General features: G+C 36.1%; 1 protein-coding gene across 1 annotated transcript in view; it reads left to right on the plus strand.

Moving 5' to 3' along the window:
• Positions 1-5,195: 5,195 nt before the first annotated feature.
• The window catches only part of APAF1 (apoptotic peptidase activating factor 1), a 435,848-nt gene continuing 419,661 nt past the window's right edge, over positions 5,196-21,382 (plus strand). Inside the window, exon 1 of the mRNA XM_053717008.1 lies at positions 5,196-5,257. The gene's annotated coding sequence lies outside the window, so the exon portion shown is untranslated. The remainder of the gene's footprint in view (positions 5,258-21,382) is intronic.

Here is a 21,382-nt window from a genome sequence, read left to right on the forward strand (position 1 = left end):
AAAAAACTATTGGCAACACACTTCATTTGACCTTTTCTAAATAAATAACAGGTATTTCAAATGGCTTAAAATCCTTTGTGCCACTCTTTACCATGTGGATATTTACAGGGAGTGAGCCCCTTCATAGGAAAAATATATATTTCTAAATTTCTGAATAAGTAACTAGTATTTTAAAAGGGTGAAAATTCTTTGGGCCACTCACTTCTTTGTGGATATATGCAGGGTGTGAACCTCTTCATAGAATAAACATGTTCTCACCCTGGCCCAACGCTTTTTGAAGCAAACAGGTGACCACCTTGCCACCTCATATATTTTACCTTTTTCTAAATAAGGAATCAGATATTTTAAATGAGTTAAAATCATTTGGGCCCTCATTACTGTGTGGATATATACAAGGAGTGAGCCCCTTCTTAGGCTAAACGTGTTTTCAGCCTGGCCCAAAGCTTTTTGTAGCAAACAAACTTGTGCCAACGTGGCCATCTCATACATTTTACCTTTTCTGAATAAGCAACTGGTATTTTGAAAGGGTAAAAATACTTTGGGCCACTCATTTCTGTGTGGATATACACAGAACATGAACCCCATCATAGGAGAGACATGTTCTCAGCCTGGTGCAACTTTATATATTTTTCCTTTTCTAAGTAAATAGTATTTTAAAACAGTTAAAATCCTTTGGGCCACTGATTTCTGTGTGGTTATATAGGGTGTGAGCCCCTTTATACAATCCAAGTATTTTCAGGCTGTCCCAAAGATTTATATGGCAAATAAACCCTTTCAAAATAGCAGTAACTTATTTAGAAAAGGTAAAATATGTGATTTGTTAAGATCGGCACCAGTTTGTTTGTCATAAAATGCGTCAGGCCTGGCTGAGAACATGTCTGTGCTATAAAGGGGCTCACGCCCTGTATATATCCACACAGAAATGAGTGGCCCACAGGATTTAAACCCTTTTAAAATACCACTTATTCAGAAAAGTTAAAATATATGAAGTGGCAAGGTTGTCACCAATTTGTTTGCCATGAAAAGCGTTGGGCCAGGATAACAACATTTCTGTCCTATGAAAGGTTCATGCCTTGTATATTGCACACATAAATGAGTGGCCCAAAGGATTTGAACCCTTTTAAATTACCAGTTACTTATTCAGAAAAGGTAAAATATATGAGATGGCAAGATTGGCACAAGTTTGTTTGCTATAAAAAGCATTGGGCTTCAAGCCGTGTATGTATCCACACAAAAATTAGTGGCCCAAAGGATTTTAACAAAACATATAATAGTGTGCGCTGAGTGCACCACCAAACTCCTGAAAAAACCCAAGTGTCCCTCACATAGGTAAAAACAGATTATATAACACACATAAACAGGAGCGCTATAGCTGAAGGTGGATAAGGAAATAAAATGTGTAACTACACTAGAAACGAGGACCAGAGTGAATAGAAAATGGCATAGCCTCGTTTCTAGTGTAGTTACACATTTTATTTCCTTATCCACCAAAGGATTTTAACTCTTTTAAAATACTAGTTACTTATTCAGAAAAGGTAAAATGTATGAAGTGGCAAGGATGGCACCAGATTGTTTGCCTTAAAAAGAATTGGGTCAGGCTGAACATATGTCTATTCTATAAATGGGGTTAAAGCCCTGTATATATCTACACAGAAATGAGTGACCCAAAGAATTTTAACCCTTTTAAAATACCAATTACTTATTCATAAAAGGTAAAATATATGAAATGGCAAGGTTGGCGCCAATTTGTTTGCCATAAAGAGCGTTGGGAACTTGGGACAGGCTGATAACATGTCTGTCCCATGAGGAGGCTCACGCCATGACAAGGCTTGTATATATACACAAATAAACAGACATCCCAACCGGCAAAAACTAATTTAAGGGAGGTGGCTTCACCAGCTAGTGTGCTGCGTGCCGATCCCCCCCATTATATACTGGACACCTGGAAACCTTAAATAAGATAGAGACTTATCATTAAAGTAGCTTCCCACTAAAGTCACATTAAAAAAGTAGCTTTTTTGTACAACCACATAAAACAAACCTATTTTCCAGTGATCGCATGCTTGTTGAATGCTCAAATATTTTAGAATACGAAGTTTAATTACGTGCAGGACTTTCATATTTTGTGTCGGGGGGGGGGTGATTTTGAGTTTGAGAGGCTATTTGTAATTATGTTTGTACTCACAGTAGAGTCAGTTTGATAAGGACCTGACAGCAGGGGTGTCTATCTCCTCCCTCACAGGGGCGCACTCTCTTTGCCCTCTTTCTCAGTTCTCACTCAGCCTATGCTACAGCCGATGTTGCCTGCTGCTGATTCTCTTCCTCCTCCAAGAGCCTTATTGCCGCCTCTAAACAGCAGGAAGATAGGATGGCAGACATGCAATACGCTGAAAGTAAAGACAGACTTGCTGTGACAATGCCTTCCTGGTCAATGACATCACCGCAACTAAAGACATTCCTTAAAGGGACATTATACACTCATTTTTTCTTTGCATAAATGTTTTGTAGATGATCTATTTATATAGCCCATAAAGTTTTTTTTTTTTTAAATGTATAGTTTTGTTTATTTTTAAATAACATTGCTCTAATTTTCAGACTCCTAACCAAGCCCTAAAGTTTTATGAGAATACCGTCAGCTACCTACTCCAGCTTGCTGCTGTTTGTGTAAAGGGTCTTTTCATATGCAAAAGAAGGGGGAGTGGGAGTGTCTTATTTCCCACTTGCAGTGGGTTTTCCAACTACCTTTTCAACAGAGCCAAACTGAGAGCTTCTAAGTAAGTTTTTAAACAGTTTTATACTGGATTTTTATATCAGTATCTGTGCATCTTATTCTTTATAGTAGTCTCTATTACATGCAGTTATATGAAAATGAGTGTATACTGTCCCTTTAAAGAAACACTGTTTCCGGATTTGGGCCACGTTGGATCATGGTACTTGTAGTTTGCAGGCATTAGGGAGCTGCTATTACAATGAGGAAGACTCTCTGAATTTCAGGGAGAGTTGGGATGTGTGCATAAATGAGTGGCACCAAGGATTTTAACCCTTTTATAATATCAGTTACTTATTCAAAACAATCAAAATTATGCCATGTTTGTCATCTGTTTATTGCAATATAAGATGATTTTTTTTATAAAATGTAAGTTTGTTTAGGTTTTTGGAAAGTGTATTATTTTATTTAAAATAATTTTATTTTAAATAAAAATAATGCTAGATATTTTGTTTTTAAATCTTTATTTTGAAAATTGCAATCAGTTACAGAATAAGAAGCTGACTGAATAAGAATCCATCTTCAGCCTAGTACATTTTGCAGCTTTCTTGTTCTTAATGTTCATTCACAGTAGTTACCTTATAAGTGACAATCAGCATAAACCACTGTGAGTGAACATTAAAGGACCAGTAAATACAGTAGATTTGCATAATCAACAAATGCAAGATAACAAGACAAATACAATAGCATTTACTCTGAATTTCAAATGAGTAGTACATTATTTTCTAACACATTTCAAAGTTATGTATATTTCCACTCCCCCTGTACCATGTGATAGCAATCAGCCAATCACAAATGCATATACGTATAGTCTGTGAATTCTTGCACATGCTCAGTAGGAGCTGGTGACTCAAAAAGTGTAAATATAAAAGACTGTGCACATTTTTTTTAATGGAAGTAAATCGGAAAGTTGTTTAAAATTACATGCTATATCTGAATCATGAAAATTTAATAAAACCTGAGTGTCCCACAAGAAAGCTGCAAAATGTTTAGTTTTCAGAATGATTGTCTATAGGTTGTTTGTTACATTAAAGGGACAGTTTTAATGTTTTATTTTGAATTGAGAGTACTTTATTATTTAAGTCTGACAGTCAGAAAGAATAAATACAAATGTTTACCTTTAAAAATATATATTTTTTTACTAAAATGAATTTCAAGAGGATTGTCTGTACCCTTTCTTGTCTTTTTTAATACATACGTTTAGCCCTTTAGCTTCGCTGTTGTGACCCGCCCTCAAAATGATGTCACCCAGAAGTGTGACCACAGACGAGCATTGAATAAAAGCGCGTCTGTGTTCTCTATTGCATACTTTATTTGCTAGTGCCCGGAATTGTTCCTGTCACACATTAAATGCATGCACTTTCTAACCCTGAACAGGCATTGCAATGTTGTATTAAAAAAAGGGTTCTTATTATGTGAACAGAGTTTCCAAGGGGTGCAAAACAAAAAAAACACATAAATCTTCAGTAATTGTTTATGCTGCTCCGGAATTCATCTCAGAGGGCTATATGCCTTAAGTGAGGGCTGTGAGAGATCAAATAACTTGCAAGCTGTGTCTGAAATTCCCAATAAACTGCTGAGCGTATCTTTCACATTACTAACAGGGATCATGTAAGGGTTTGTTTTATTGATTGTTTTCTGATGATATATATATAGTCACTGCTAGCCTAAGTATCAACTATAAAAATTACTCCATGTATAAGCAACATCTCTCCATTTTGGGACTAAGTAGCATTACGTGAGGGCTATGGGAGATAACCTGCTGGCTGTAATAAACAATTTACACCTCTGGCCATAATACACAATACACTTCTACCCGCAATTCACTATATACTTCTAGCAGCAATTCACTATACACTTCTACCCGCAATACACTATACACTGCTGGCCGTTTCAATACACATAATACGGTTGCGTGCGCGTGCTACTGATAATTGCGCACGCGCATTTGAAATACAATCTCATTTAAATAAAATTGAATAAATGGTTTTGATTGGGTGTTCCACGGTCATCGAGCTGCAAGGAGAAGCAGTGTGGAAAAAGGTGAAAATAATAATAAAAAAAATAAACAATTTAATCTTCAATGAACAGTTTTTTATTCTTTTACACTGGGCAATTGTTGAGACTGAAATCGATTTCACTGAGTGTACTGATCCAATTAAAGTTGATAAAAAAAAACTTTGAGTGGAGGTCACATGTTTCCTGTCTAGAGTGGAGCTCCAGTCTGCAGCTATACTCCATTGAAATGAATCAGATTAGCCGACTGTCAGAACACCAGCGCTGCCAGTTTTGTATATTGCTAAAACAGGAAACTTTACCCAGCAACTCTCATGCTTTGTAGTCAATGTAAAGCTATTGCAATGCAAACTACATTACCCAGCAGCCATTGGGAGGGCAAGTATAGATGATGTCACTTACTGCTGTCACAGAAAAGACTAGCTGAGATGAGCAGCAGGAATGTTTTACATGTACAGATGTGCAAGGAGTCTTGTGAGTGAATTGGTTTTATTTGTTTGGTTAAAAAATTTTTTTTTTTAACAAGGAAATGCTTCCTTTCTTTCTACTTTGGTTCAGTAAATGGCTGTTTCAATTGTATGAACAATAGGGAGCTGCAGACCATGCTGCTAGTAAACTAATACTGTGAGATTTAATTGCGAAAACATGTCTCAGTTTTTTTTCCATTATACATTTTTATGTTAGAGTTTATATAAAGTATATTATTTGGTAGTGCAGGTTTTTTCCTTGTTGTTAAATTAGTATTTTGTGATAGAATTTATGTGAAGTTCAAGTATATTATTTGGTAGTGCAGGTTTATTCCCTGTTGTTAAATGAATGGTTTATGATAGTGTTTATATTAGTTTTTTCATTGTTTATCAACATACTACATTGCAGCTCAAGGACACGAACGGACAGAGATTGGTGGCAAAAAGACTGTTCTCCTAATTGGCTCACTGGCCTTGCCCTGCTCAGGAAGATGGAATATGTTGTTGTTTCTAAACAGGACTTTAATATGTGTTTAACCCCCCTCTGCAAGAGTTAAACACAGGTTTTTCACAGTACTGTACTTGTTTTCAGTAGATAACCATTGACTTTCAATGATCTTAATCCTCAAATGCTTCTGCTTATAATAGCCCTGAAGCTCAAAATGGTTACCCCGGAAAACAATGTAGCGCTACAGAATTTTGCTACTATAGAAAAAAAATGATAACACAAAATTGTTATCTGCCGTGCTAATCTCCTGATTTCATAATCCAAAACACAAAATTATTATTATTGTTTAATATATAAGAGCCAACATTTTATGCAGTATTATACAAAGGTATATTGCAATCATAAGGGTACACTACAATACAAATGTGTACGATTAACGGCAAACAAGATGGTGATTTGGGGGAGATAGCACTCACATCACAGGTAGATTGATCCCCTTTAATAATGTGTAGTGAAGCTAATAGGTGACGTGTGCAATTAACCTGAGTGTTTTTTTTAAGACAGTGTTTCTCAACTGCGTCCTCAAGTACCCCCAACAGGCCAGGTTTTCATTAAAGAGACATTAAACCCCAAAAAAATATTTCATTATTCAGATAGAGAATAGCATTTTTAAAAAGTTTCCAATTTACTTCTATTATCAAAAATGTTTCATTCTCATGTTATTCTTTGTTAAAGAGATACCTAGGTAGGTAGCGTGCACATGCCTAAAGCACTACGGGACAGGAAATAGTGCTACCATCTAGTGCTACTGCTAATGTATAACATTGTTGCAAAACTGCTGCTATATAGAGCTACAGACTCGTGCACACTCTTGAGCTTACATTTCTGCTTTTCAAATAAGGATAACAAGAAAAAAATGAAGAAAATATGATAATAGAAGTAAATTAGAAAGTTGTTTAAAATGTTATGTTCTATCTAAATCATGAATGAAAAAAAAATGGGTTTTACGTCCCTTTAAAGCTGAACTAAACCACATGTAAAGTAATCAGCTGATCAGTAACCATAGTTACTAACCTGCTCTCACTCATCAGCTGATTTTATTACAAGACCAGAGACTCCTATTTTGCATATCTTTCTTTATACTACTCAATGCAGCATTTAAAAGTAATGATACAGAAGTAAATGAATCCAACATTAAAACAATAAAGATAACCAGAGTTAACATAAGTAGCCAATGAGATGGATACTTTGGAAAACACAGATAAAATGGACCAATAAGAGGAGTCATAGCTTCCATAAACTGTCCAATACGTTCCCCAACTTCCTCTTTCTTTTGCTGCTCGCTGCAGATAAGTCATATTTATTGCTCTGTTTTAATGTGTTTAGATTTTATCACAATATAATTTTTACTCTATAACTTTCATTTGTTTTATCCCCCTTTTTCTCTTTTCCATTTTCATTCCAGTTTTTATTTTTATATATATTTTATTTCCAATTTTCATTTTTCATAATTTCCTTGCTTTATGTTTTCTCTGTCTACCGCCACACTACTGTTTATTTTCCGGTGTTTTTCTCTTCTTTCATTAGCCTTTTCTACATTTCTACTGTTACCTGATGCCTTTGACGGTTTAGTTCCGTCTCGCGCAGCCGTCCACCATCTTGTGACTTCACTATCTTCCTGCCTCCTTTTTTCCCGCCCTCTGACGTCGCTTTATATCCGTCCTCTCACATCATTGTTGATTTCTTCATAACGAGTGACGGTTACAGATATTTTTGCTTCTTTCCTTACCTAAATAATTAAATTAGTTTCATTATAACCACTAGGTGGAGGCAAAACAGTAATTGTTTTTTTCTTGCAGACTTTGCTCATTCAGTCTGAAGGTAAATTTATTTATTGAAATATTTGTTTTTCTGTCATTTTGAATAACTGTTTTTCAGAGGTCTTTTACTGAAGTTCTTACTTTACTACATTTTAATTCCAGTCATATTATTATCTGACAATTTTATTGTTAATATATATTTATTAATATATTTTTATTTATTTATTTTTTAACATGTCTCAAGTCCCTGAATCTAATGAACCTTTAACTGCACAGTCTGTGCAAATAATGATTGACAAACCTTTTGTCTCAACAGCCTAACCCTAAATCTATTTTTAAGAGAAAAAGACCTTGTTCTGTTTTGGCTAGTAAAAAATTACTTTCAAAATCTCGTCAGACGCTTGCTGACACTTCAATTCCTGGCAGTAAAGGAAGAAAAACATCCGCAAAACCTTCCCCTAATCCCAAGGGGTTACAATTGGGATAAAAAAATACTGAGACTTTATCTGTTAAAAAACATAAAAAAGTGGTTTTATCCTCTAATTCTTCTACTGAAGAATTATCTAAATCTGATTTTGAGGATTTATCCGATAACTTGTCCTCGGACTCAGATTCTCCTAAACCTAAAAAATTAAAGAAATCTCCCAAAAAATCTAAATCTTCTAAAAAAGAAAATTCTAAATTTTTTTATTGCCTTGGCAATCCCAGATTTTGTGCAGATGATCTTCATCACCCCAGATCATCTGAATGGTGTCCCTCTCTTGATGTGGCCTCTTTTATTGACTTTCAATTAAAGTTTCCCTTCAAAAAAGATGCTCGTAATAAAATGAGAGCAGAATGCCCTCGTCTCCTTCTCCCCAACAACGCTTGTATAACTCCTGAAATTGACCCAAAAATGATAAAATGTATAGGGTCCCCTGGTTATAGGGTTAAGAAAGGTATGGATATGGCATGGAAAACATGCCAAGACAAACTTTTAGATTCTGTTGGCCCTATTGCAAAACTTTTTGAAATTTCAAAACAGGCTGTTATTGAGAATTCCCCTCTTGACCCCTTTTTGGTTAGAGAATGGGTTCAAAGAATTCTCTCCTTTATAGGAAATACCAACTATGATTGTTGAACGTAGAAAAAATATTCTACGTAAAATAGACCCTAAAATTTGTGATAATGCCATAAATGAATTAGACTCTGACTCTAATGGTCTTCTCTTTGGGGACATTTTTCTAAAAGACCTTAATAATTATATTAATACATTCTCAAATTTAAATAAAGTAAGAACTTCAGTGCGTAAGATTTTTTTATCCAAGCAGTTATTCTGACAGGGCCGGGAAAGGCAGAGGTCGCTTTCCTGGCCGCACAAATGATCAATCAAGACCTCAATTCCAATACCAACAACAGTTCCAGCAACACTTCCAACTATCTTTTCAGGATCCCTCTACTTCCCAGTTCTTCCTGTCTCGTTCCAGACCGTGGTCCCAAAGAGGTCAACGATCCAGGGCAAGATCTCGACCCCCTGCAAGTAAGTTTTCCCTTTCCTTCTTCCCTTCCTTCTTTCCCAGAAAATCTTGGTGGCAGACTCGCTCTTTTTATTCAAAATTGGAGTCTAGTAACCTCAGATCCTTGGATTTTTCAAACAGTTCAAGGTGTTTTCATAGAATTTTCTTCCCCTCCCGTCCAGATTGTAAGACTTCGTCCCATTCTATTTTCAAAAGAGGATCAAATTCTGGTTCAGTCAGAAATTTCAACTCTTTTTCAAAAACAAGCCATTCAAATCACCAATTTTTCTCAGGATTTTTTCCTCAGCAATCTTTTTCTTGTAAAAAAGAAAAATGGTCAATTCCACCCTGTCATAAATTTAAGAGAACTAAACGCTTTCGTCTACTATCATCATTTCAAGATGGAGGGGATTCATCTGTTAAGAGATTGCCTCAGAGAAAGCGATTGGTTGGTTCGCTTGGATCTCACAGATGCTTATCTGACCGTTCCTATTGCTCCGGAGCATCAGAAATTTCTAACTTTTTCCTGGAAAGACCAATTGTGGAGTTTTACTTGCCTTCCTTTTGGCCTTTCTTCAGCTCCTTGGATTTTTACGAAATTATTAAAACCAGTTATGGCTTGGTTAAGACTCAGAGGAGTCCGTCTAATTATTTACTTAGACGATATTCTGATTATGAACCAGAGTTTCATTTCTCTTCAAAATCAATTATCCCTTACCATTCGTCTTCTGGAGAATCTAGGTTTTATAATAAACAAACAGAAATCTGTCCTGATTCCTACTCAGTCCTTGATTTTTCTGGGTTTCACCATAGATACTTCCAAAGCCATTCTCAGCTTACCTCCAGACAAAATAAAAAATATTAAGAAAGAAATATCTCGTACTCTCTCAGCTCAATTCACTCCTATCAGGAATATAGCCAGAATAGTGGGGTTACTTTCATCCTCCTATTCAGGCTATATTTCCTGCTCCCCTTCACTATCGGGAATTACAGCGTCTCAAAATCTGCCATTTACAGAAAAGGTTTTCTTATTCTCATTTAATTCAACTTTCTCCAGAAGCCAAGGAGGAACTCTCCTGGTGGCTTTCTCATATGGAGGCTTGGAACGGGAGAGCTATTTTTGGCAATTCTCAAGACCTTATCATCGAATCCGACGCCAGCAGATCCGGCTGGGGTGCTCGTTGCGGCCCTTCCATCACAGGAGGGAAGTGATCTCTGAAGGAGAAACGATTCCATATAAATTGTTTAGAACTGCTAGCGGGTTCTTTTGCTGTCAAGAGGTTTTTTTTTTACCATTTTGCTTCGCATGGACAACATCTCTGCCGTTCGTTATCTAAACTGTTTGGGGGGTACGAAGTCCAGAGATCTGTCCAATATTGCCAAAGAGTTCATTCATCTGTGTTTAGACAGGAATATTTCTGTGAAAGCAGAGTATATTCCAGGTCTTTCAAACACAGCAGCGGATTGGGGCTCCCGCTTTCTAGTGGATTACAGCAATTGGAGACTCGACAGAGAATCTTGGGCCCCAGGCACCCGAAAATCCTATTTTTATGCATGGACAAAGTGGTCTAGCTGGTGCATGGTTAGGAACTTGGATCCCCCTTTCAGCGGATATAAATCATATTATTAATTTCTTAACATCTCTTTTCGAATCTGGTTTGGCTTACAGATCTATCAATTTGTATCGTTCTGCTATTTTGGCTAAACATGTCTTATTAAATAATTTTCCTATTGGTCAACATCCCCTTATTTGTAGACTCTTAAAAGCCATTAGACTAAAACGCCCTCCTATTCCTAAATATATTTTTTTCTGGGAAGTAGATAAGATTTTTTTCCCTTTTCAAATCTTGGCCTTCTAATAACTTGCTTTCTCTGAAACAACTTTCTGCAAAATTATCTATTTTATTATGTCTTTTTTCGTTTCGTAGAGTTTCTGACGTTGGTGCTTTAGATTTTAATTCTAAACTTTTCTCTCCTGAAGGTGTCACCTTTTTCTTATCTCGTAGAACTAAAACTTTTTCTTCCTCTATATTCTACCCGTACTTACCTTCTGAACCTTCTCTTTGTGTTGTTAAATGTCTTAAAGAGTATGAATCTAAAACCTCTCTTTTGAGATTGTCATCTTCTAATCAACTCTTTATCTCCTTTATTCCTCCTCATGCTCCTGTCACTAATACTTCTATTTCTCGCTGGGTGAAATGGGTTATGAAAGAAGCTGGCATTGATATTTCTATTTTTTCTGCCCATTCTGTCAGAGGTTCAGCTGCTTCCAAAGCTTTTCTTAAAGCGGCTCCTTTACAACAAATTCTAATTTCAGCAGATTGGTCTTCAGATTCTATTTTCAAACAGTTTTATTTCAAGCCCATTCATCATCCAGCTACTAATTTTTTTTGTTAGTTGCTTTAAACTAGCAAAATAGGAGTCTCTGGTCTTGTAATAAAATTCCGATTATCCTAACTTTGTGAAGGTATAATCTAGATGTTATTAAAGACACAGAGACGAGTATTTTCCCACCCTTCTGTCATTGTACCCTCCCTTTATTTTTCACAATATTAATAATTTATTTGATTTTCAGTTGCCAACCAATTATGAGTATCTACTTAAAGGTGGTTTCATTCCTCTCCATTCTTCGCTTCAATCAAGCCATTACAGTTTTCAGAATATCTTCTCCTGGTTCCGAGAATCCTGTTTACCTCGTCCATCTCTTTGTCAGGGAATTAAAAGAAGTTTCTTCATTTCCGGCTGGATTTTGATTCTTCTGTTGGTTTTTCTCCTAATGATGGAACTTTCATCTGTTATTTTAAATTTTTAGTTTTTCAGTGTCAGACAAGAAAGAGGAAGTTGGGGAATGTATTGGACAGTTTATGGAAGCTATTGGTCCATTTTTTCTGTGTTTTCCAAAGTATCCATCTCATTGGCTACTTATGTTAACTCTGTGTTATCTTTATTGTTTTAATGTTGGATTCATTTACTTCTGTATTATTACTTTTAAATGCTGCATTGAGTAGTATAAATAAAGATATATGCAAAATACTCGTCTCTGTGTCTTTAATAAAATCTAGATTATACCTTCACAAAGTTAGGATAATCGGAATTATTTCACAGTGCTCTTGTTTAGCTAAAATGAAAACCTGGCCTGTTGGGGTACTTGAGGACCGCGGTTGAGAAACACTGTTTTAAGGGATGTTAACAGGGGCATTATCAGTATAGTGGGTAGTGGGCATTCGTGTCTAGTGAGTTATTTAGTTTGCAAATTTTTATTAGAAGCGCTTTTTATTAATTTTTAACTTTGAGCAGATAGAGTTTGTCTCTGTTTGACGATATTGTTTCCTAATGTAATCCGATATGTTAGGAGTAAGTTTATTGTGTTTTGCCTGTGAGCTAAACCAATGTAACATTAGAAAAGTTTTGTGGTAATAAGTGAAAAGTGTTATTGGGAGTAATACAAGTAGTACATATGGATTAGAGAAACTGTCTTTTAGAGTATGTGTAATTATAATATTTCATACAAATAGTATAGAGTTTTCATGTAATAAATAGTAGAAGTGTTTTGAGAATGAGTTGCTTTAATTTCAAATGAATAATAGGTAATATGATTTTTCCATTTAGTATAATATTTCATAAGAATAGAATTATAATTTCACCTTAAAAATACAGGAATGTTTTAAAGTGATTGTAAGGTTATGCAGTTTAAGACGTAGGGGTCCATTTATTAAGCGGCAGATGCTGCTTCGGAGCCCCATTGTTTCAGGTCCACCTGAAAAAGAAGTTAGGAAGCAGCGGTCGTAAGAAGCAGCAGCCGATCCGATCGCCGCCAGTGAGCAGGGGGCCGCATTGCACAAACATTTCTCCAGAAATGCTTTTGCAATGTTAAATGCAGACAGCGTATGCTGTCGGCATTTGGCAAGGTGTAGCGAATCGTGTCCGCTGGCCTCTTAATAAACCTACACCCTAGTATGTAAAATGGTGCACTTTCATTCATTACATTTTTTTTAAAGACGGTTCCTTAGTTAAATAATACTGTTTACTTATGGTAAACATCCCGCTGTTCCTCCGCCCACATCTCATCCTGCATTTAGTTGATCGATGGCAAATCTGGCTTCATCCAATCTTTGCGTGTGTCCCCTTGGCATTACATGTTAAAGGGACATGAAACCCCCCTTTTTTATTTCATGATTTAGAAAGGGCATTCAATTTTAAACAGCTTTTCAATTTACCTCTATTATCGAATGTATTTAATTCTCTTGATAACCTTTGTTGAAAAGCATATCTAAATAGACTGAGTAGCTGCTGATTGGTGGCTGCGCATAGATGCCTCGTGTGATTGGCTCTTTCATGTGCATTTCTATTTCTTCAACAAAGAATATCTGAAGAATGAAGCAAATTTAAATAATATAAGTAAATTGTAATGTTGTTTAAAATTGTATTCTCTACCTGAATAATGAAAGAAAAATATTGGGTTTCATGTTTTTTTAAGTATAGGACAGTTTTTCACAAAACAATAATAAAAACAACAAAAATGGCCGATTGAGATTGCATCATATTCAAAAACCGCTCAGCTCCAGCCATTAACAGGTGATCAACCCCATAGCTAGCAAGGAACGCCAGGGTAAAAATAACTTACATAGATTAGATCGTCTCTTTATTGGCAGTAAAAGGAAAATTAAACTTTACTGGATCAGGCAGGGTTAGCAATTTGAAAAAATAAAATATTTCCAATTCGCTTCTTTTAGCTAATTTACTTTTTTCTTTTGGTATTCTTTGTTGTAGATCATATTTAGCTCACGTGTCTGGACTGGAGCACAATATTACAGGAGTTTTGCAACAATGTTTCTAACAATGTTATATGTTGTTGCAGGCACTGCTGCTGTCTAGTACTCAAGTGTTTAACATTGTTACAAACTTTGATGCAATACTTCTGCCATATATTGTTTCAGACACGTGCATGCTTGTGAGCCTACCTTGTTATGCTCTTCAACAATAGTTATCAAAAGAATAGACATAGAAAGTAGATTTGGTAACAGAAGTAAAATTCTTGTTGCTCTATCTAAATCATTAACGTTTTTAACATTTCATGACCATTTTAAGTTTAAAAGGGACAGTAAAGTTAACCTTAAACATTCATGATTCAGTTCCAACATGCAATTAACTTTCTAATTAGCTTCTGTTATCAAATCTGCTTTGTTCTTTTTGTGTCTTTTTTTTTTTTTTTAAGAGAAAACCTAGGTAGGCTCATTGAACCTTGTGCAGTCTAAGACATCAGTGTTTGTAACAGTGTATAACAGCTATAAACATTGTTGCAAATTCTGCTGCTAGATGGCTAAAGACATCGCTCCTGAGTTCACCTAGGGTTACTCTTTAACAAACGATACCAAGAGAACTAACCAAAACTGATAATAGAAGTAAACGGCAAAGTTCTTTAAAATTCCTTGCTCTATCCAATCCATTTAAGTTTAATTTGGACTTTACAGTCTCTCTTATACAATTAATCACTTGCAATTCTAAAATAAATCTGATCTACTTTTTACTATACCTGCCCAGCCGTAGTGTTATTAGACACTATAGAGAATATCATACTCAAAACCCTAAAGGGATACAAAGCCTCTTATAAGACACTTGTCTTGCTATAGAATAATATATCAGCAAAGTGTAAACATTTTAAAAAGAAATGAACACACTGTTTGCTACAGTTGTTTATTTTCAGTAGCCAAACCGCACCCATCACCCTTTTTAGGAGCCAATACAGCAAAATCTGCATTGTTCTTTCAGTTTGCTATCTGATAACCTCTACTAACCAAGTAGGGGTTGTTGTGTAACAGGGTTAGGTTTGTGAAGTCTGCAGTGGGCATATCCAGTCCTTGGAATTGTAAAACACAGTGAAATTACATGAAAAGTGTTTTAATAGAAATAAAGAAGGTATAGTGCAGGCAGTTGTTTTTTTATATTACAGTCTCAAGGTGTTTACTGTCCCTTAAATTGTTGTAAGAACAGAGGGAGAGCACAGGTTGTGGACCAGGGGGAGAGATACAGAGCACTGTTTGAATAGGAGTGATGCACAATTAGATAAACGTAGAAAAATGTATCCTTGGGTAATAAATGCGTATACTGAACCTTTCGCGTTGTCTTTTTTCATATATATTTATTGAGCAATTTATTGTTTGTACAGTGTACAGTTGGCAATTTGATACTATACATTTTATTGATGATATTTTTATTTAATTTTATTGATCCTTAAAGAAATATGAGACGCAGGCATTTTCTTTTGTGATTCAGGCAGAACACACAATTTAAAAAAAGTTTCCAATTTCATTTTATTATCAAATTAGCTTAGTTTCTACGATATTGTTTGCTGTCACGAGCACTAGATGGCAGGAAACGCTTTAAACAAATATTTTAAAGTTTATTAGATACTTTATCAGGGACATTAAACACCTCTTGCATTGTCTTTGCAAAAATCATGCTTTATTCCACGCTCCCTGGACAGATGAAAAAAAGGAAAATCTGTATTCTTCGTTTTTAAAATGCTTCACATTGCCTAAACCAGCTATTTGATTTGCAGCTTGAAGAATGTGCTTTTTAGCCTCTCTAAGGAATAAAGCACAGTTTGTACACAAAAGCAAGAGGCTTTTAATGTTTTCTTAAGGGGGTCAGTGGTCATATATTGAGCAAGTGGGTGGGGCCACAAAACACCTTGATAGGTGCCTATAATGTGATCATTAGTTTTCTGAATTTGTTTGCCCCTTTTAAACTAAAACTCTAAATACTTTTAAGAGTGAACTTGAGAAACCTGATGTAAAATGTTAGTTTGTATGCAGCTAAAAGAGTACATTACCAGTAGCCTACATGCTTTATATGCTGTAGATGGAGGAGGTTATAAAGGAAAATGTAAACATTTTCTCATTGAGTATTGTTAGATTGATTTTTTTTCTATTTCTTTTTTTTTTGAAGGAAAGACTATCTTTATTTGACAGTCAAAGTCACTTATTCAATGTCAGTATTACTGATTATTATCAGTTTTGGAAAGAATCTCCTGGCCATCCTCAAGCATGTAGTGTTTTTTTCTTCTATGTTGCTGCAGGGCGGAACAAACACAAGTATGGCAACAGGCCGCCCTATTCACGTTTTTTTAGCATACACTACACTGCTCATGCACAAAACTTACCTTCTAACCAACTGACCAACGTAAACAGTAATGACTGTTTTTATAGTTTTGCTGGCAGAAAGTTAAGTACTGCGCATGCGCGGATGAGCAGGAAGCAGGAGCTATATCAAGTGGAGTGGACGTCACCTTCTGGTTGGCTGTAATGGTTAAAGCAACTGACAAGTAAAAAACAAACCTGTAGGCTTGGGGGCAGCTGAGAGCCCTCCCAGACTGATAATAAAAGGTTCAATTACTTTTAAAAGGACAGTCTAGTCAAAGTTAAACTTTCATGATTCAGATAGGGCATGCGATTTAAAACAACTTTCCAATTCACTTTTATCATCAAATTTGCTTTGTTGTCTTGGTATTCTTTGTTGAAAGCTAAACTTAGGTAGGCTCATATGCTACTTTCTAAGGCCGCCTCTTATCTTAAAGCATTTGACACATTTTTACAGCTAGAGGGCATTTGTTCATGTGTGCCATATATAACATTGTGCTCACACCCGTTGACTTATGAGAGGGCACTGATTTGCTAAAATGCAAGTCTATCAAAAGATCTTAAATAAGGGGGCAGTCTGCAGAGGCTTAGATACAAGGTTATCACAGAGGTAAAAAGTATATTAAAGGGACAGTCTAGTCCAAAACAAACTTTCATTATTCAGATAGAGAATGTAATTTTAAACAATTTTCCAATTTACTTCTTTCACCAATTTTGCTTTGTTCTCTTGGTATTCTTAGTTAAAAGCTAAATCTAGGAGGTTCATATGCTAATTTCTAAGCTCTTGAAGGCCGCCTCTTAGCTCAGGGCATTTTGACAGTTTTTCACCATTAGAGGGTGTTAGTTCATATGTTTCATATAGATCAGTGTTTTTCATCCAGTGTGCCGTGAGAGATCCTCAGATGTGCCGCGGCAGACTGACAACAGTCCGGGGGTGTCCCTCTTTCAAATTTTGAAATATTGGGAGGTATGTGACAGGCTCATCAGGCATAATTTACAACCATGACATTGACATTCATTCACAGACAATGATTATGATTATTTGTGAATGAATGTCAATATGTCATGTATAGTTTGTAGGAGGCATGGCATGACAGCACAGTACAGTGTGTGTATGTGTGTGTGTGTATATATATATATATATATATATATATATATATACTGTATATATATATCCTGTATTAGGCTACAATGTGTGATTTTGTAAAATTTTGGGATGGTGGTGTGCCACAGGATTTTTTTTTTTTTTTAAATTCTTTTTATTGAAGAAGCACAGGTTAAGTATAGATACAAAATCAATAGTGGTACCGTTGCCATCATCAAATGCAATAAGAGACTGCATTAGTGATCCTAAACACCGAGAGGTGTTCGATACTGAGGGGTCTGACTTGTGTTTGGTCCGACCCGGTTGAGAAACCTGCTCCTCCTTTACCCAAGTCTCTTGCCTCGCTGCCCTCTCTCTATGCCCCGAGAAAATCTCTCTTTGATCAAAGTCCGAAGCTTTGTGGGGTAGATCAGTTTCAGGTCGGCAACATTTTGATGGAGTAAACAAGGCTCCCGCTGTCCGCATCTCCGCCAACAACTGGTGCATAGTATTTTCGAGCCGAGTGAATGCCGGAAGCAATAGGCTCTGCAGCAACTCCAAAATGTTATGTTCTTCTGTAGCTAAGTTATTCATTTTCAGTTCCGAGTAAGCTCTAATCACTAGATATTACTCCAGGAAACCTGTTATGGCGTTAACATGTGGTTTCTGCACCACTAAGCTATTTATGAGCCCTCCGGGGGCAAGGGTGATGTTTTAACCCTTCGCAAAGTGAGTAGGCGGTCGGCCCACCATTAAAATGCAGTGTCCGACAAGCCAAAGCAGCGGGGATGCGGTAGCTGTAGGTTTTTAGGCTATTTTGTTAAGAGTCTTCACGGAGCACTTCGGCCATGCTACCGTACGTTGGTCCCGCCCACCGCAAGTCCGCCACAGGATTTTTTAATGTAAAAAAGTGTGCCATGGCAAAAAAAGGTTGCAAATCACTGATATAGATAACACTGTGCTCATGCACGTGGAGTTACCTAGGAGCCCGCACTGATTGGCTAAAATGCAAGTCTGTCAAAAGAACTGAAATAAGGGGCGGTTTGCAGAGGTTTAGATTCAAGGTAATCACAGAGGTAAAACGTATTATTATAACTGTGTTAGTTATGCAAAACTAGGGAATGGGTAATAAAGGGATTATCTATCTTTTAAAACAATAAATATTCTGGTGTAGACTGTCCCTTTAATATAACCATGTTGGTTATGCAAAACTGGGTCATAAATTGAAAAATATACACTAAAACACAATGCAATAGCACTTTGTATTTCAAATGAGCAGTACAATAAATTCTGCCAAATTTCAAAGGTTATCCAATCCCCCCCAGTGTCATGTGACAGCCATTCACAATATGCAAGTTTATACTGTGAACATTTCACATGCTCGGTCGGAGTTGAAGCCTCAGAACGTGCAAATAAAAGGAGTGCACACCTAGGTGTTCTTTTCAACTAAGGATACCTGCACAACAAAGCAAATTAGATTGTAGATTAGATTGTAGCAAATTGGAAAATTTATTTTATTTTTTTTAAATGCATGCTTTATCTGAATCATGAAACCTTGATTTTGACGTTGGTGTCTCTTAAAAACAAGATTCTGTTGCATGTAGTAAAACAATTTTGCAGTATACTTATATTATTTATTTTCTTCTCCTTTCCTGTAATTTGATTCTGAATATTGTGGCCTTCCCGTTCATGTTAAACATGGAAGTGCAGACACAGCTATATTCTACACAGTCATTTGTTGCATACTCTAGTAAGCCAATTATAGCCATTCCTAATTGGCCTCAGCAGAAAAGGTAACCTAATTTACAATATGGTGTCATCCACTGCTTTATGGGCATTATTTACCCTTATTTTCTCAGTATTTAAACAAGTAATATACTATAGTTGTACAAATTATTCTCTGGCTAATCTTTGACTGAATGCATCATTCAAGCAATGATTTATTTAGTGTTTAGCCCCTTCGTCTACTATGAGCAAGATTTAGGGTGACCATATTGCCGCTTTAAAAAGGGACACATGAAAAATACATATGTCAGGGAAGAAATGTTTTGTATAAGAACCCTGACATATGTATTTTTCATATGTGTCCCTTTTTAAAGCAGAAATATGGTCACCCTAGCAAGATTACAAGTCGCATGGCAAATCAGTTGCGAAAACACTGTGCGCGTTATGGCTTTTTTGCATTTGGGGTTGCGCAGCTATTACAAGTTGCAAAATAACTTATTTTGCGCGTGCGTTAAGCCACGTAATCCAAACAGCCAAATCTTGTGCGTATTCACGTATTCCCCATAGAAGTCAATGGAGAAGACAAATAGAACCCCACCCCCCACTAAAACCCTAATCTGTTGCGTAAAGCCCATGACTTATTATCCTCAAAGTGTACATGACAATGCGATTATTTCATATTGTGAAAATGTTTTCGTAACGGAATACGTTTTATTTATTTCTAAATAAATATTTCTCTATATATGTGATGATTTTTTTGGACTGATATATCTATTTATAGCGAGATATGTATATTAAAAAAAATATATATTTATGTATATGTCTAGATTTTTCGATATATGCGAATATCTCTTTGAAAATCCCTCTAAGATACTGTTTAATGTACATTAGATTGTAATATGAAATCTTTTCATTATCTACATAGTTAAACATAACTCTATACATATAAATCCATGTTTCTCTATGTATGTAACATTTCTAACAAACAAGATCTATCTTTGAGCCCTTATAACTTTTGTGTGCAATATTTATTTTAAATATTTTTTATTAGACAGTGTTAATATGAGTGTAACTTTTATGTGACTGTTAACTACAGTGCTTTGTTGTGTAAAAGGCGAATGTGTGCGCAGAATCGCGGTTTTTAAAGACTTGTAAATGCTGCGCAATAAAAATTGATTTTGAATAGACTATATCTCACGCAGAAAACTCATAACGAGTGACTTGTAATCTTGCCCTTTGTGTTTTATTCTTTCAAAAGGGTTAAATACATTGCCAAAGTTTAATGAATAAGTGCCGGTTTTTAAAAATACGCTTAAAAGCAGGGGCACTTTCATTCATTAAACTTTACAATGAAGCTTCTTTTTTAAAATACTTACCCTTGCTTTATGGAAAACAGACCGGCGATCCTCCGCTCTCGCTTCTCCTGCTGTAGTTATCACAGTGATGACGAATCCGGCTTCCTCCAATCGTTGCGTGCCTTACGAGTAAGTGTAAAGATTAAAGCAACACTAAACCCAAATTTTCTTTCACGATTCTGATAGGAGCATGCAATTTTAAGCAACTTTCTTATTTACTCCTATTATCAATGTTTCTTTGTTCTCTTGGTATCTTTATTTGAAAAGCAGGAATGTAATGCTTAGGAGCAGGCCCATTTTAGGTTCAGCACCTGGGTAGCGCTTGCAGATCAGGGTTCTGAACCAAAATGAATGGAAGTGCCCCTGTTTTCAAGAGTATTTTTTAAAACCGGTCACTTATTCATTAAACTTTACATTCACTTTAAACACCCCATTCTACCCTAGATGAGTATATGTCCAGTGACTGGAGCATATGCATGTATGTCTGCTTCTCATTTGCTCACCAGCTATAACGTTACCTGAAGTGATACATAATTTACTCACTGGTGCTATAACTGAAAGTGCTATAGTCTTCCTTTCCTTTCTTACAGGTGGTGAGAGTCCACCATCCATGGGAATTACTCTGCCACTAGGAGGTGGCAAAGAACCCCAAGAGCTCTATAAAACCCCTCCCACATCACTGGTAAACTAGTCTTGTCTTTAGAATGTAAAGAATGAAGATGTACATGTTGTTCTTCAGTGAGGGGGGTTCTCAGACTGAGTTGAGTGCATTGTTTGTTGGAGGGATATATTTGGATTATGGGCAGTGACATATTTTTCACCTGTTGGGAATTAGTCACAAGCCTTCCACAGGTGTCACAGGGACCTGTCCTTTGCCTCCTCTTGTTGGGTTGTCAATATACTCCTATTCCAGATTATCTGCTGATTTGTTTAAGCACTTGTTTGGCTTTCTGCTGGTTTATTCCAGTAGATGAGTGCCTATTGGTAAGTATGGGTTCTATTAGGGTTGTGGATTTAGTTTCTCTGTAAAAAAATAAATTATTTTTATCCCACCCTTATTTCTCA

The sequence above is a fragment of the Bombina bombina genome, chromosome 6 (genome assembly GCF_027579735.1).
Source record: "Bombina bombina isolate aBomBom1 chromosome 6, aBomBom1.pri, whole genome shotgun sequence".
NCBI classification, from domain to species: Eukaryota; Metazoa; Chordata; class Amphibia; order Anura; family Bombinatoridae; genus Bombina; species Bombina bombina.